Source organism: Ambystoma mexicanum, chromosome 7q, assembly GCF_040938575.1.
Source record: "Ambystoma mexicanum isolate Mex_15411 chromosome 7q, UKY_AmexF1_1, whole genome shotgun sequence".
Taxonomy (NCBI): domain Eukaryota; kingdom Metazoa; phylum Chordata; class Amphibia; order Caudata; family Ambystomatidae; genus Ambystoma; species Ambystoma mexicanum.
The window spans coordinates 1,039,438,769-1,039,453,913 of NC_090941.1; the positions used below are offsets into that span (position 1 = coordinate 1,039,438,769).

At 44.9% G+C, this 15,145-nt stretch overlaps 1 protein-coding gene across 1 annotated transcript in view; it reads left to right on the forward strand.

Annotated features, from left to right (window-relative positions):
- Positions 1 to 4,534: 4,534 nt before the first annotated feature.
- Positions 4,535 to 15,145, forward strand: part of LOC138528587 (uncharacterized) — a 1,521,057-nt gene continuing 1,510,446 nt past the window's right edge. The window contains exon 1 of the mRNA XM_069640364.1: positions 4,535 to 4,667. The gene's annotated coding sequence lies outside the window, so the exon portion shown is untranslated. The remainder of the gene's footprint in view (positions 4,668 to 15,145) is intronic.

Genomic DNA, 15,145 nt, shown 5'->3' on the forward strand with positions numbered 1-15,145 from the left:
CAATAGGTTTTTCTTAGTATAGGCCCTTTTATTTTGACACAATGCCACTAGGACTGCCTTATTATCCATTTGATGGTCGACGCTTGCTCCCATCTTAGATTTAGGTGTAGCTTAGGCATTTTACCACCCTGCATTTACTGTGCAATAAACACCCTTGAACTGTGAACACTTGTGTCTGTCTTTACTGTTGCCACCATGAGTTCCTTACAGTAATACCAGGAAACCAGGCTGAAGAATCCTGCATTGTGTGTTGGAGATACCGGGGGCCCTCCCACGTCAATAATCAAGGCAGGGAGAAGCCTGAGTCTTTGTGGTACCGACTTTGGCTCTATGAACAAAGCAGCATCAGTGAAATCAACACAGCTGGTGAGTTGGGGAGACCGATACAAGACAGGTCTGTGTTGACGCCAAGGATGCAAGCAGCAACATTGTATGGCGAGAGCTGGGACGAACATTGTTTATGCATGTGTGATAAAAGACAAGTAAAGTTAAACTGCTGATGCGTGATTCAACTTTTAAAACACAATGCAATATATTTGACAGAGTGGTCCGGCACCGCGTGGTTGCTCAATCGAAGGTCAGAGATCTAAGGTATGCAGCTGAGAAGTGGCAAAAGTGAAAGTGAGAAAAAGATTATACCAAGAAGAGAACAAGTAATTGTGAATCGAAGTGGTCCTGCAAAGGGTTGAGCAAAATCTTGTGCACAGTCAAAAGTCTTATATTTTTGAAGTAAAGAAAGCTTGGAAAAGTAGATAAAGTTGGTCCAAGCCTGAAGGAGGGACCCGGGGTGAACAGTAAATCACCCAAGAAAGTTTTGTGTTAAAGTGGGTCTGAGCCCGGCGGAGGGTGACCCGGGGTGAACCGGAAATCACCTGAGAAGTTGTATATGTGAAATCCTAAGAAAAAAGGAACTTTAATGTTTGTCATGTTGCCTCGGGCCCTGTGAAATAAGAGCCTTTGAATGGCAAAGAGACTTTGGCACAGAAGGCCCAGATGCTAAGGTGTTGAACTGTATCCTCATGCTATAGAAGCCAGAGAATGTGCCAAGCTTATGTGTGCCACCTTGTCCCGTGCTGAAAACATGGGTCCAGGGAAGGCAACGGCTTGAATATCCTGACATATAATTTCTTGAACACTTTTCTTTTGCATAACATTGTGTCCCACACTATTTTTATTTAGAAGTAAGGACTGGCAATAGGTTTATTAGTATAGTCCCTTTTATTTTGACAGATTCGACTAGGACTGCGTAATTATTATTTGACGGTCGTAGCTTGCTCCCATGCTTAGATTTAGGATCAGATAGGTGTTTTTCAAACCGCATTGAAGTTCAATAAACACCCTTGAACTGTGATCCCTTGTGTCTGTCTTACTGTTTGAAACCACGCCTTCCTTACAGCATACTAGCGTTGCTGTGATTAATCCCTGGGAGCAGTGATTCTTCTCTCCCTCAGGGTTTGACTATGTCACGGTTGCTCAAACACATCGCCACCATTCTCTGCTGTCAACTAGTGCAACCTTGGGAAAGGTTTACCACAGATAATATCTCAATGAAGTCGCTTTGAAGTTTGGGACTAGCAGACACTTAGAATCTGTCTTCCACTTCCCTTAACAGGCAGAGCTTGTGAACCCTGTTTTCAACCTGTCGGAGGAGAATGGATAATGGACCAGAGAGCTAAAATGTGAAAAATGCACAAGTTGGATAGCCTATGGTTATGGGTGAAAGGATCGAATACAAAGGATCGAAATGCAATACATTCGGGTCAAAAGGACCGAGAAAAAAAACGACGACATTTTTTTTTTTTTTTTGGGGGGTCCCCCGCAAACCGCCGTTTTTAGGCCAAAATCTATTAATTATACCTATACCAAAACCCCCCAAAAAATACATTTTAAAAAAAAGGCATTCAGTCTTTTTTTCACGGTTCTTTTGACTAATGTATTGCATTCAATCCTTTTGTTTTCAAATGAATGACTGGACACCATAGCCTATTGGTATGATGGGATCAAAGTGCATAGAAAGAGGTCAGAGTGTCTCTTGTGTGTTCTCTTTTTTGGTTACTGTCCTATCACTGTTGGGAGATCCCTTCACTCCTAGACAGTGGTTGCTGTCAGCCCTGGGCTCATGGCTTTTGGATCTGGCTGTTTAAATGCTTATGCTTACTATCACAGAGTTACTAAAACACAAGAGGATATCATTGGCAAAGCAGTTTTGGGATGGAGAAGTAACTCAAGACCTGTGAAAGGGGCCTCACATAAAATACCTTGGGTCCTGAAGTCCATTCCTTACTCAAGATCATACAGTTCCAAAGGGACAGGACCTAGGAGAGAGTTCTTTCCTTACTCATTCTGGCAGTGGGTTTAAGTCCCTAGCACACTTCACTTGGCTGTGACAAATGATCTCCATGGTACACTGTCCTCTGGGTTTTCTTTATCTATGTGACATACTGCGGCTGGGCAAGACCTTGCAGTGTTCCCATGTATTCCACCCTATGGGATCTCTGTAGATGCTTTTCTAAGACAAGCCCTTGTAATGTGTCCCCTTTTACAGTAGAGGTCCTTCTGGGTAGGATTTACTTCCCAGCTACCTGATTATTGGTTAGGCAGCAGTAATTACATCCACTCAGTAAAGGACTGCCCTCCTGAGCTCGAGCCAGCTCTGGTCTAAATGAAAGCTTCCATTTAGCACTTGTAGCGTTTTAGCAACCACCAAGATCTGGGCTACTGCCCCCTGCAGGTGATTTCCCTCTCTTTTTTTAGAGTCTCCTTCCAGCTTTTGGGGGACAAACCCACCAGAAAGTCCTTTGCTCTCTTCCTTCCTGTCAACTTAAGTCTCTTAGTGTGGCCCGGCCACCTTCTGTTTTTCAGATCTCTTAAAAGGTGTCCTGTCTGGCTGGGACTCATTTGGTTTAAAGTTCTCTAGAAGCATAGTGTTGTGTCTTGTGTTCCCTGCCTTGGTCCTGCATGGATGCTTGCTTGAGAGAATGCCTGGTGCAATGCATGCCTTTGGTATGTTCTGGTGTGAGTGCCCCTTCAAGTTCCATGAATGTCAGTTGGAGTGAAGCAGCCTGTGACAGTGGAGGCCGGTGGGTGTCTCCAGTGTACCTTCCTACGTACTTACCCTTGGACTTACCGGATGTATATACCTTGTCACTGGAACTTAGTAAGGAAGTTCACTTCCCTTACCTGCAGTATCAGACTTTCATTTCACCCCGCTACACATAGCCGCCTTCGGTTTCTCAACTTCATCCCCTCCCCCACCCCGCTATGTTCACTTCTCTTACACCAGCCCTCAGGAACAGCCTCCTTGCACTGGTGATTTTCTTTTCTATTTATAGATTGTTTTGTGAATATATTTGTTCAATAAACAAAATTCAATTGGTTTCTTATATAGCGCTTATCGAGCCTGTGCTGCTCAGGGAAGTCTTGTTTCTAAGATTATTGCGTTGCTCCTGAGCTGGACTCTAGGCTGTGGGATGAGGGAGCAGCTTGGTGGGTCTTTTTCTACATTAACCTACATCACTTTCACGGGTGTGTCCCTAATGGCCCCACCGCTTTCCCATGTGCACACCTTGAATCCCACTTATGCTCAGTGTGTGTGGTTTCTCTTGTGACCTCATTGGGTCAGTGCCACTGCCCCAATGGCCCAAGGGTTTAATGAGGCTTGTTTGCCATCTTGGGATAAAGCATCAGTGTTATGGCGGCCATGAGATCCCTTGTTCTTGCTGTAGCGGCTGTGGGTACAGTAAGCTACAGCAAGAACATGTTTTCATCAGACTTTAGTTTCAGGCACATTTGGGGAAGTTGTTGACTGCGGGAACCTTGAGACCCAGAAGCCAAGCTTTCTCATTGGGCATATTCTGTGATTCTGGACAAATCACTGTAACTCCCTGTTTCCAATCTTGTAAAAAAGGGGCTGAATGCAGGATTGGACTGATGAAATGTACAAATTAGCAGACATGGGGAGAACAATCTCTAGTAGAGGGAAAAAATAGTCCTTATTCGAGAAGATTTTGGGGAAATTCATGGACTTATATTAGTCGCAATTCACACTGAGTAGGAAAGAGGGGAGGGGGGAGGGAGGGTGGACAAACTTAGTTGTTGATATGGTTTATGATGTATATAGTTAGGCAATTGTAGAATGTACTATAGTTTAGGTATTGTATGTTTATTTATATGTTTGGAATTTTATTTTTAAGACTTCAATTCCATTAATCATAATTATTTGGATTGTGTTGCAAGCTTAAGAAAATGAAAATAAAGAATAATACAAAAAAAAGTCTGAATGCTAAGAAATATTCCCAAAACCAGTATTGTATAAATAAACTGTCCACTTACATTTATTGTAATTATTAAATGCATTACCGATTGATTAAAGCACTGGTTTTCGGACACTCTTTAAAACACTCTGGTGTCTCCTAAATCAGACTTCAACATCCAATGGAATTAAGGCTCGGAAGTTCTGTTGGGCCAATGCGGGCTTGGACTCCATCAGAGAATTAGAATGTCCACACGTTGCCGGGCGGCGCTGTTTGTTGATGTCACAACTGGGCCCATCTCTGCAGGCGGCAACAGTTGCTGGTTGTCCGGTAGAAAGGAGGCAGAGCAGACAAGGACAGATGAGACTAGAGCTGCTGCCCTGCGCCCATCCAATCCCATCACAGCATCTTCAGGTACATCACTCGCTCCTCTTAGAAGTCAGTGCCCTGTGGCTCATGCGTATGTGGCAGCGTGTTCTTGTTTGTCAAACGGAGTCCCACGTGCACATGTTTTTACAGGCGAAATAGGACTTATTCAGATGTGTATTTAACAGGCCGATTTAGGGAAACTAACTCGAGGGCAGTAAAAGGTAAAATAAGGCCTCAACCACATGTCCTTCTGGCAAGCCCACGCCATATTCTCTCATGAACAACAACATGCAGGGCCATGCCAGGGAGGTGTCCATGTTTCCTGAGGGTTGAGACAGTGTTCTATGCTTCAGGGAGAACTTTGGCCATCACTAGCGAGACTGTGATTGCACTATTGAGACTGCCTTAAGTTTAGGAGGACTTGACCTGCCTGAGTGACTTCACCTGTGCTGTAGAAGGAAATTGACATTGGATGAACATTACTAAAATCAGATAACACTTCCATGGAAAAGAAGGGTATGTGGTTTTGCGTTGTCAGGTGAAAAAATAGTAAATACAACACAAGGTGGTGAAAGAAGCAGTGAATTTTTAGGTAGTCTGTAATTGATGCAAAAAGGCCACTTCAATCAGAAGCGGGGGGATTTGTTCTACAAAGGGTCCGTGTAGACCAGCCCCTTCTCATTCTCTGAAGGTCCGGGTACATGCAAGAGACCTCTTAGCCAGGAGTCTGAGTTGAGGCTGGATAGGTTGGGCTAGAATAAGTTGGGCTTGACGCCGTACTGGGTGCAGCGGGAGTCCACTCTTGCAGCACTGTTGGAGCTATGGTTCGAGACCCTGCGCAAGACATGGATGTGCAATACCTCGCTCCGGTGTGATGTCCTGTCTAATGTTTGTCGTCCTTGTCTAAATGTATGCGCCCTGATACCTGTGGGCTTTGGCGCAATATAAATGGGAAAATAAATAAATAAATAAACCTGATGCCTCAGCCCTTCCTTCACCGAGAGCATGTGAGGATATCAGCCAGTTCAAGTTCTAACCCCTTAAGTGCCAGACTATTATTATGCAAGTCTATGCAAAAAGGACGAGCATACTCATCCTTGGCACTTAAGCCTTCTGCAAAGGGACTTAAAGTGGCAAACAGACAATAAGGAGAGGCTTGCGTTGGCACAGTCCCCAGTGGCGTCGTCACATTTAAGGCACAGACTCATTAGGAGGCACTGATCAATATAACGTCACTACTCTGGGTGATTGCCAGTTTATGCTACACGTCGTTTTCCATGATGGGACGTGATGTTTGCTTGCTTACATTTACATTTTGCATTCCTCGTGCACTATACACTGCATGCTTGGCATTCAGAGGCAGGCTGTTGGAATTTTAAGTGCTACACCTCCATTTATTAAAAAAATAAAAATAAAATGGTTATACTACAAGGCTATTAAAGGCACGCCCTGGCACGCTCACATCAGAAAAAATGCAACCCACTAGGGAAAAAGGCCCAAGATACTCTTGCAAGGATAACAAGCATTTATTTCTACAAACATGGCAAAGCGTCAGCAAAGATCTCTGCTGTCGCGCGAACGTTCTGCCCTCAGTAGGCACGTGCAACACATTATAAGCACGAACAACGTCACTAATGACATAACTACGAATTACTTGTCTGTTCTTCAGGGGCCTAAATGGTGGTCGTGGCCACAGCAGGCATTGGCCCCCCCTTGCAAATGTTCTTCTGATATCACTAGTATGGCTGAGTGCAGGGGCGTAGGAGACACATACAATCTGGGGGGGGGGCAGGGGACATCTTGGAGACTTTGCTTTACTTATTTATTTATTTATTTATTGTGTTTTAGTCAAAGAACTGGACTTTTCACAAAATTAGAATTAAAATAGCAGTACGTATTAAATTACAAATATCACTGTACAAAACAAGAGAAAAGAAGAAAAGAAAACAGAAGAAAATTAAAGGATGCAGCAGCAAAGAACATGTCTTTGTATGTTGCATTTCTGGATTTATCATCTGACTATGAGCTCATGGTAAGAGAGAGGAAATAACAATTACTTCCAGTGGGCCACAGCTAGGACGCCAGCTCGTTAAGAGGCAGATCACCTGTAAGTGGACTCCTGCCAAATAAAGGAGTTGCAGCCTTTTCTACCAACTGCAAGTTGCAACTTTTTTTGTGTGGGGCAAGGAGACGTGTGTGTCTCTTGGAATGGAAAGATGGGGTTTCAAAGAAAGAGGAAATCTTGTTTGTACCTCTGAGTAAGCCCTGTTATGGGAGTAGAGGGACCAGGTGTGTGATGTTGCTGCTTTGACTGTCCTCTTGGGGGGGAAGGGTACAGCAAGCAAGGAGGATGAGCGATCGCAAGCCCACCCCCTTATAAGCACTCCCCAGGTCCGCGGCCGGATGTGTCAGACCCGGGGGATGCCTAGTAGGTGGGGTGTATGTGGACCCAGGGGGGTGGCCAGAGGGTCACCCACTATGTGGGCTGCCCCTCTAGCGCCCCTGCGAGGGCCGGGCCAGCCTCTCACGATGAGTCTGGTACTTCTTATTCCATCTCATGCTGGCTTCAGAGCCTAGCCTTTCTTTGCTTTGTTATTCTGAATGCAGAGCTGGACTCTGTTCCTTTCTCGTTTAACATTTGCTGCAAAGCCTGATCTATTTGGTTATCTCATATGTTACTAGGACAGCAGAGCATGGGTCCTCTGCCCTGTTACATTATTCAAAGAGCCATCCTGGCCTTTCTTTGCCTCTCCCTTGTCTCACTGCTTGCTTGCTTAATACATACCTCCTTGCTTGAACACTCAACATATTCTCCCTAACACAGCAATGGCAGCTGCAGTCTGTCTTAATTTCTATTTGTTCCATGTCTTGAATTGGCCTCTTATTTCCGCTTTTCTGTCTGCAGAGGAAAGGCATTTGCCAGTCACTGCCATGATGGTTCTTCCTGGGCATAAGAGGGCAACAGCGGGCCAATATTGGAAGAACATGGGCATGTTGTGCCAGAGGCTGGCAACTGCCTTCCTAATGCCTACACAAGAGACACAACTCTTGCCTTTGTTTCTAACAGTAATTCAGTGGATGAAGAAACGCGAGAACACACATATTGCTTATAAATGAAGGGGATGATGTCACACTTGGTTAAGACATTTTGATCACGCCTGGAGCTAATTTCCAGCTGCAATTAAGCGATTACCTTTTAGACCTCTGGCTTTAAAGAACGTTGGTATCACCTGGAAAGCACAGAGGTTGCTCAAGAGGGTTCCTCGTGGGCATGGATGATTGGTGGGCTTCTTGCCCCAATTTGGAGCCTGGCCCCTACAGCTATGATGGGGGGAGGGGCCTATTACTTTTGGTTGTACGTACCCTTTGAGGGTGGGCAGACATTGCCTCCTGCTTTAGCCCACTAACAGCTCTGCTTTGCAACTTTATCACACATACCTGTCAGGTGGCATGTAACTCAATGCTACTAATGTTATCAGCCTCAGAAGTCTGGAATCCTTTGCCACATCAACTAGGGTACAGGCTTGCCACCTGAGACTTACCCATGTCTGAGTATCTGTCGCCCTGTGGGGAAGACACACACAGAAATAGCAGGGCACAGTGCCCTTGTGGGTTTTTCACACTTCTTCCTCGGGGTGGCACAATTCACTCCGCAGAGAAAGTGGCACTGCTGGGCAACATTCTCCCACTTTGACAATGTCACCCAAAGAGCGAAATTGGCCATTTGAAATACCTTTGTCGACTTATTATTGCGCAATCCATACTGATGGGTTTAAGCCCCTGCTTAACGTGAGATGGCAATTAAGGGCATTTGCCAACGCACTCAAGAAGCACAGGACACCCTCTTACCAGCGACATGCCATGCTCACTCATTCTGATCACAAATTGCCATTTATCTGGGGTCATGTTAAATGTATTTATTTATTTATTACATGTGTAGCATCACGCAAAACCCCCAAGCATCAAGGCGCAAAGTAAACTGCATTGAGTGGACCATTTCCATTGGTGCACGTTTTTACTTTTCCGCCATAAAATGGAAGGTTTTAGCTTGAAAGGCAGGTGAAATCTCATTGCTTTTCCACTTTGGAAGAGTGTAAATACCTTGCGCAATTAGCGATTGCTGGCGGAATTGACAATGGCTTCCTCTGGACTCTGCCCGCTTTTAACAGGTTTTATTTCCAAGCAGATCCCAGAGGAATCTCTTTCCTTATTTCCAGCATGAGATTCCATGCTGGCAGTAAGGCCGCATTTGTCTGGTGGAGCGGGAAATACAGGGGATCCTGGTGTGTCCACTCGGCTCCCGAACTCCACCCAGAAAATGCACGAAAATCTGGCAGTAGTAGTGTTTTCCACCACTTTTTCTGAACCAATTGACCTGGAAAATGCTGAGTTACATCAGAAGCTGAATGCATTCACTCTGCCTATTATCCCACCGGAAGAGTAAGCCAGGTGCTGAACACAGGTGTTACATATTCCTGTGCACAATCTGCATTTGGAGCATTAACTAACTGAGCTACCTTACAAATGATATCTCCTCTGGGGCTTTACCGTCTTAATCCCTTAACTGCCATGGGTATTTCCCCCAAGTGCCAAGTCCTTTTTTGGTGATTTTGGTCTGTCGCCATTCAATCCTTTGTAACTTCTTTGTTACATGAGATATCTCAGCCAAAGTTGGCCCCTGTTTCCCACATGTAGGTGGTCATAACGCCACCCAGGAATCCTAGTTTGCTGTAGGAGGGGGTGAGAGAAAATGACCAAAAAGGAGAACATTTGGGGTTTTTCAGAAAATGCCAATAAAAGGTTGTACAAAGAACCCTGTGGTGTTTTCCTTGTAAGAGCTAGGAACAAATGGTTTGCTCTGCTGGATTCGCCATTTTCCAGGTTTTCAGGAACAGATTGAGTGGAAACCAATTTAGTGAGAGGTAGGCGATTTTGGCATTTTTTGTCCAATAGGACATTGCTGGACGGAATGGAAGAAAAGGGTAGCAAAGATGAATGGGAAGCCAGAAAGGCATACATTTCTGAAAAGTAGACTATATTCCAAGTTTAGGAAGGGGTGATTTGCGCAGGTCAGGCAACAACTATGTAGGGAGAGATTCCATAGTTTGGGGGGAAATCGGGAAAATTACAGAAAAAGAACCACAATTTCCACACATTTCACTCTGGTCACCCACAGAAACATGCAGCCGACAACACATGGCCTACCTTTGTGTGATCCCACAGGTTTCCCAACGCAAATGGTCCCTCACATGTGTGGGTGCACCTACCTGGGTGCAAAGGGAAAAACCTAAAACACTGGTAACCCCATGTCATTTTGCACAGTAGATTTTCAGGAATTTTGCTCATGTGGACAACCTACAGATTTGGGCCTAGGGTGTCGAAGCCACAAATGAAAACAGGGAACCCCGTGCATTTTCGAAAAGAAGACACCCGGGGAATCCACAGAGGTCTGACTTGCGAGAATCGCCCCATAATTTATGACCCACAATCCATGACAAAGTCTGAAATTTGGTGGAAAAAACACAATTTTCACTTTGTCTGGGATTGTGGGTAATACATTCTGGGGTGATTTGCGCAAGTCAGACCTCTGTGGATTCCCACAGGTGTCTTATTTTTGGAAATGCATGGGGGTTCCCTGTTTTCCTTTGTGGCTTGGACACCCTAGGCCCAAATCTGTAGGCTGTCTCCTCAAACCCTTTGGGGGTTACCAGTGGTTTAGCCTTTTCCCTTTGCGTCCAGGTAGGTGCACCCACACATGTGAGGTACCGTTTACGTCAGGACACCTGTGGGAACGCGGGAAGGTAGGACATTTGGTGTTGGCAGCGTGTTTCGGTGGGTGGCAAGAGGGAAATGCTGGAAAATTTTAGTTTTTGCACCAAATTTCAGACTTTGCCGGGGATTGTGGGTAATACATTCTGGGGCGATTCGCGCAAGTCAGACCTCTGTATTCCCACGGGGGTCCTCTTTTTGGAAATGCATGGGGTTCCCTGTTTTCCTTGGTGGCTTCGACACCCTAGGCCCAAATCTGTATGTTGTCCACATGAGCAAAATCTGCTGTGCCGAAAGGCTTGTGGTTATCAGTGGCTTAGCCTTTTCCCTTTGCGCCCAGGTAGGTGTATCCACATATGTGGGGTACCATTTTTGTCGGGACACCTGTGGGAACGCAGGATGGTAGGACATGTGTTGTTGGCAGCGTGTTTCAGTGGGTGGCCAGAGTGAAATGTCTGAAAATTGTGTTTTTTTCCACCAAATTTCAGAGACATTTCCCTCTGCCCACCCACCGAAACACACCGCCAACAACAGATGTCCTACCTTCCCGCAAAGTTCATATGTTTCTTCTCTGTGCACCTTCACAGGTTTCTCCATTGCTTAGATCCATGTTAGTTTTCTCGTGTGTTTAGTCCAGAAGGGCGCACATGCTTCTTCCAATCAGGCCAGGACCTCTTCTTCGTATCCTACTAGGCCTTTTGTCATGCAGCTTACTGTGGTTTTTTGCCATTTATTTTTTTATATATTTCAGTCCTTGTATCACTAGGTAATGTTTTTTCACATATTTGCCACCTTTTGGGTTGTTGTTGCACTGCAAGCGATCTGGATCAACAAGTTTTAGCCTCACATTGTGTGCCTGGAAAGTGCCTCTGAGCTTGCATAGCGCAAGATGTACTAGGCATTGTGCCTCTAGAATTGGTACTTCTTGTGGCACTAGAACCTTGAGCGCCCCAGATGCATGCGGTATCAACAAACACACATAACAGCTTCCACTCACTTTGTTCCTCCACACTGTGCTCATGTCCGTATACCAACTGTTAGAGAGTTACGGTGATGCACATCTTCTATAGCGTCGAGACCAAGCCCATGGTAGGCATATTTCGCTCTTTGCGCTTGTCTCTTTATACGTTTGGGTGCACCTATATATCCGTTGATAAACGCTGCTCATATTATGTACGTCATCACGGTGTGTGTTGTGCAAAACGTTGGGAAATTTTACAAACAATAGAGACCTAACAATATACTCTAACAATCCATGGGAGGGAGTGAAGTCTTATTATATACACAGTTGTTATCATGTGTATGTATAAAGGTGACAGATACATCATCATTTGGGTGGTGTTTACTTACATTTAAATGTGTATTATTTACAGAAAAATTGTAAAATCCCCATGCCCCCCTTCTTTTATATGGCCCCTTATTATAAAATAAGTCCCTAAATAAATCCCTAGAACAAACTTTGAAATGGCAAATATGCCTGCTATAAAATGCATAGCACACATTTATGAGTACTAAAACCTAGGTATGATGCTATAAGCAGTACATTTTCTAACATATATAATGAGTGGTTTGAGGGCGCTGGTTCCATCGTCTTCACAATCTGAAATGCAAAATGTAAGGAAGACGGAGAAGGGGAGGGAGAGCTTTTTGCTGCTGTGGTGAGTCAGATGGTGGTGTAAAGGGAAGTGAGGTAGATGCTCACTACCAGTAGTCTCTTAAAGTGTTGGTGCATTGTTTGAAGGTGCCTCCCAAACATCGGTTAGGGGAATCCAATACTGGAGCTCCTTCACCTTGACTTCAAGAGGGGTTGCAAAAACCACCTCATACAGTCCATTGAATCTGGGGCTATTCCATTTGTGGACAAAGGACCTCACGTAGACAAAGTCTCCTTGCAGCAGCAGTTGAGAGGGTGAGGAATCGGTCGGGGAGATAGCTGTGGAGTCTGGCACTTCTTCAGATTGGGGTGGTGCAATCTGTCAGGAAATACATTTGAGAGCTTGTGTTAGTATTGTTAAATAGTCTTTAAATTATTCTCCTAAAACCGCTGCTGCCCCACGTGCATCTGATGCCCTCCTGATTGAGGAAATGGGTGTGTGTTTGTGGCAACGAGTTACTACCTCATGGGGAGATAAATTGTGGTCTTGTCTGGGCTGTATCCGCAAACTAAACAGTGCCAAGAGAAAGCAGCACACCCAGTTTTTCTCCAACGTGGTGCAAAGTTTGGACAGTTTGATTTTGAGGAGTCTGTTGATCCTCTCCACATCATTGTTGGCCTGGGGTGGTAAATCTTACACATCAAGTGTTTGATGCCAAGTAGTGCGGTAATATCTTTGAATAATTAATTAAACAAGTGTGTCCCATTGTCTGATCTCAACACATTGCACACTCCCCAGCGAGGAAAAATCTTGAGTACCAGAAATGTTGCTGCATATTTGGCATCCAGGTGTGCACAAAGACCCGCCTCCTGCCAGCGTGAGAAGGAGATAACGACAACAATTAAATATCGTGACCCATTGCATCTCTCGCCCATGTCCACGTAATTTATATGCAACTTGTGGCATGGCCCAGTAGGGCGTGGCAGAGTGCCTATCAGTGTTAGTAAGGTCATGCCGGCACCAAAGCTTTGACATGTGGTGCAGTGAATAACCATGTTGGTCAAGTGTTCTTGGAGGTTTGGGATGAACCAATCCTCCTGTATGTCAGCCGCTATGTGTTGTTTGGAGCTGTGGGAGGGGTGGTGGAGCTGGTCCAATGCAACTACTAGCAGCTAATGGGGCATTACTGTTTTCCCCATACTCTCTTGTCTCCATATTAGGAGAGTGGGAGATTGTTTACATCCTCTCTTGGCCCACAGCTCCTTATCGTCTTCTGGGACCTGCCCCTGTAGTTCTATTATTTGGCCAATCGGTAATGCATTGTAGGAGACAGATGCTGTTCAGAAGTGGGTGTTGTTACCACGTATTCAGCTGTTGTGGACACTGGGAGGTATTCCGCAGTTTTGGCTGCCGCATTGGCGGCAGCGTTTCCAACTGACACTTTGTCAGTAATGTTAAATTGACGACCGCCACTACAAAAGGTTGCGATAGTGCAAAAATGAGTTTGTCTAGTAATGCAGCCTGTTGTACTGGAGAGCCATTTGCTCTTCTAAAGCCCCCTCTTTTCCACTGTGATAGACCAGCGTGCACTGTTGTAGTGATGTACGCCGAGTTAGAGTTAATGGTCACCTGACACCCTTGCGATACTTGTAGTGCCTCCATAAGTACTATTAATTCTGCTGCTTGAGCTGAATAAGGCATAGGTAGTCTTTTCTGTATCAATATTTCATACTCTCCGGCTACTAGGTGAACCTCCCTCTCTGTCAGTGCAATGTCTTTTGCTTTGGGAATGTCATCCTCCTCCCCCTCGTATGTTACACAGTCGTGTGTGGCAAGGTCCTCATCAGGGCACATTTCTGTTAAAAGCTTAGCTGGGTTTAATGTCTTGCATCGTACAATATGGATATTAGGGGTTGAGAGGATAATTTAATTTCGTATTTAGATGCTCTTTGGGTATTTAGGGTAGATTTTGGTTTTTCTAAAATGGCAAAGACGGCGTGCTTCACACAGAGAGTGACAGAGCACCCATCACAATTGTTGAACTCTTTTCGATCGCTAACGCTGCGAACGAAAGTGCCTATTTGCATGCAAACTGCCCCTGCATCACCAAATCTAGCATGCTGCTGTAATAGGCCAGTGGCTTGTGGCCCATGCTGCGTTTCGGTGTCAGCACTGCAGTCATAGGCTGACCATTTGAGTGTGAGAACATGTAGAATTCCTGCGTGTAGTCTGGGGTTGCTAACACGGGAGCCTTTGAGATCACTTTCTTGAGGTCATTGACATTTTGTATAATTTCTGCTGTCCCTCCTATATTATTGTCAGTCTTTTGTGCCTCCTTGAGGCCCTGTATGAGCAGCCTTGTGTGTGCTGTAGTCTAGGATCCATGCCCTGCAATATTTACACAGTCCTATGAATTTTTGCATTTCTTTTACTGTCATGGGTCGTTGTGTGGCGCGCACAGACGCGTTCTGGTATTATTCTTTTGCCATTGGTGGATATCAACTGCCCTAGATACAGCACTTCCTGTAGGCAATACTGCAGTTTTATTTAGTCATCCTTGTACCCCTTCTGTGCTAGGAGCTGTAGGAGTTTAATAGAATCCTGTCTGCATTGTTGCTCACTGTAGCTGCACACAAGCAGGTCAACACGTACTGAATGATTGTGCTAGACTCCTGAATATTTCTCAAGTCCGCTTTTTCCATAGGTAGTTCCTCAATATTGTATCGAACGCTGCCAAAAAATCAATAAAGGCACAATATACGTTCGACGTGCAGCGTTTCCAAGAGTATTCTATGGCTGATGTTAGTACAATTAAATTATGCGTGGTACTAGCACATTCCCTGAAGCCGATCGGGTTGGGTTGCAGAATATTATTGTTCTGTATCCATTCATTTAATTCTATAAGTAGTATGCGTGCAAATATTTTCTATGGGACATCAAGCATGGCTAGCATCCTGAAATTCCCAGGATCGTCCCATGCTCCCTTTTTTTAAATTGTTAGAATATGACTCTCATACCATGTCTTTGGAATAATATCAGTGGTTCCGATTTCTTCAAATAGCATGAGAAGGGCAGTGGCCCATGTTTCCGGTGCCATTTTTAATAATTTATTGCAAGTGCCATCAGTGCCAGGTGCCTGGGAATTGTTGATCCGTTCTA